We start from the raw sequence: 2,895 nt of genomic DNA, 5'->3' as shown, positions 1-2,895 counted from the left end.
GTGTGTGTGTAGAAACAGTGAGAAGTAGACACCCAACCCTTAGAAATCCGAGTTATTATTAAGTCCTCCTCATAATCAACTTCATAGGGGCATCTGTTGAAATTTACAGTAGGTTTTTAAGAGAGCAAGGGAGCCCCAGGTCTCTGTTAAGCTGAGACAGAGCTGAAGGACACAGGTGCTGGAAGGTTTGAGGACCACCAGGAGGAATCAGAGAACTTAAGCACTGTCATTGATCTAGCGACAAGCCATGACATCTGAAACCAGAGACTGGCAACTCTGCCATGAATCACCACACCAAATTAATGGGGGAAAATGGCGATGAAGGAAGGTGCCTGGGGTGCCTGTCTCACAAGGAATTTCCATGTGGACAGGCAGTGAGCAAAGCAAGATTTATTTACATGAGAAAGCTCTTGCCACAGCAGCCACTAGGGGGTCTCCAAAGAGGGACACCTGGAAAATGGAGTGCAGTTTTTTAACCACGATTTGGATGAGCAGAATAATAACAGCTAACAATCTCATCAGAAGGACAGAATCATAATCTTGTCTAGCCTGCTCTTGTTAAAACCAAAAACCTTGGGAACTATGCAATAGGCAAATTCTCTTGGTAAAACTAGGTTAGAAGGGTGGGATTGTTAACTTCCCTTCTATTCTCATGATAAAACTAGAAACTCACTGGGCTGGCCCCTTGGCTCAACACGCTAATCCTCTGCCTTGCGGTGCCGGCACACTGGGTTCTAGTCCCGGTCAGGACACCGGATACTGTCCTGGTTGCCCCTTTCCAGGCCAGCTTTCTGCTATGGCCAGGGAGGGCAGTGGAGGATGGCCCAAGTGCTTGGGCCCTGCACCCCATGGGAGACCAGGAGAAGCACCTGGCTCCTGCCTTCAGATCAGCATGGTGCGCTGGCTGCGGCGGCCATTGGAGGGTGAACCAATGGCCAAGGAAGACCTTTCTCTGTCTCTTTCTCTCAATGTCCACTCTGCCTGTCAAAAAAAAAAAACAAACTAGAAACTCACTGTCTTGCTAGTAGAAGACAGGTCTTGCCCACTCTTAAAAGGACTCCTCATTAGGTCATCTAGTCCTTACACCAGCCACCCCCTGCCTTATAACCTCTTTATAAGCCCCCAAATACACTCCTCCAACAGAATGGTACTCCTGTAACCACAATAAATGCATTTTTCCTTTTCAAATGTTTACCTTAATGAAGACACTTGCTGTTGCTGTAATCTAGTGAATAATATTTGCATAAGAATTTCAAAAGCCCACTGAAAAAAGGAGATGATTAGGAATGGCAGGCTGTTGCCCCAACTTACAAAGAACCCTTCCCCGCTCCCCCAACTGAGGCAGAAAGCCCCTGGGGTTACACCCAGGACTCCTCTGACTGGGTGGTGGGATGAGCCTCAGAACAAAGCCTGAAAATCTGCATAATTGTCAAGTGAATAGACTGATTGTTTTCTTTGAATCCTCACCCTCCAATTACCCTGTCTCTTTATTTATTTATTTATGTATTTATTTTGACAGGCAGAGTGGACAGTGAGAGAGAGAGACAGAAAGGTCTTCCTTTGCCATTGGTTCATCCTCCAATGGCCGCTGCAGCCTGCGCACTGTGGCCAGCACACCATGCTGATCCGAAGGCAGGAGCCAGGTGCTACTCCTGGTCTCCCATGGGGATCAGGGCCCAAGCACTTGGGCCATCCTCCACTGCACTCCCTGGCCACAGCAGAAAGCTGGCCTGGAAGAGATGCAACCGGGACAGAATCCGGCGCCCCAACCGGGACTAGAACCCAGTGTGCTGGCACCGCTAGGAGGAGGATTAGCCTGTTGAGCCATGGCGCCGGCCCACCCTGTCTCTTTAAAAAATCCTCTGTACTGGGTGGTTTGGTAGAAAAGCACCTGTTTGGATTGAGAGAAACTTCTTTTTCATTCCCCAAGGCTGCTGCTGCCTTCTTGCAATAAACCTTTACCTCTGGCCATGCCTCATCTTTGGTGAATTGAAGCGGCGAGCATCAAGAGCTGGACTATTCCCTCGGTAACCACATTGGTGAGCTAGCCCAGAGGTCTGGGGTATATTCTTCAAGTGGCCTGACCCTCTCACGCTGGTAAGGAGGGCAATGGCCACTTGTACTCCATCCCCAGAACAGCTTGTGAGCTAATGTGGTGGTTGGGACTCTGGGGACATCCAGCAGCTGTCCTTTCTCTTCCTGCTGTGCATTAGCTACCTATTAGCACAATGGCTTCCATTTGTGTATGGAGTCAACAGCTCTGAGACTGAAATTTCTGTCTCTGCTCTTTGGGTTTATGGAATTGGGACCTGGCTTAGGTCATTTTTTGTGGTACTGGTTTGTGTGAAACTGGAGAAGACCCCATAAAATCCACACTAAATTGTAGCCCCCCCCATTAAAGTTCCCTAGAAATGCTATCCGGGGTGCCACGTGTACTACCGGAATTTGGGGTGCCATACGATTTCACCACAGGCTTATGACTAAATCCCCAATATTAATAAGCCCAAGAGGGTTCCTGCTTAATATTTAGAGAAGAATTCTAAATACCAGTACAGATAAACGAGGCAGCATGGCACATTTTAAGCTTTTATTTAGTGAGAAAGATGCATAGGAGAGTGAGAGCTATTTAAGGGAGAGAGGTGAGTAGGGTTCATACCAAGCACCAGGGACCAGCCACATGGATGAGCCTCTAGGACAGGAAGCCTAGAGCACATGGCCAGAAGGCCATGCACCCTGGAGGTGCAGGGCTACAGCAAGCCCTGTCCTGGCAAGAGGCCAGGGAAGAAGAGCAGCTAGGGCCACACCGTGGCTGGGCTTTTAACCCACTTCCAAAGGGGAGTGGTTAATTAACCTCCTTGGCTGGTGGGCACCCAGGTGTGGGCAGGTAGGGGAATG

This window comes from Lepus europaeus, unplaced genomic scaffold (assembly GCF_033115175.1).
Source record: "Lepus europaeus isolate LE1 unplaced genomic scaffold, mLepTim1.pri SCAFFOLD_35, whole genome shotgun sequence".
Classification (NCBI taxonomy): domain Eukaryota; kingdom Metazoa; phylum Chordata; class Mammalia; order Lagomorpha; family Leporidae; genus Lepus; species Lepus europaeus.
The sequence above is the reverse complement of the archived record's forward strand: the minus strand, read 5'-3'. Positions refer to the sequence as shown.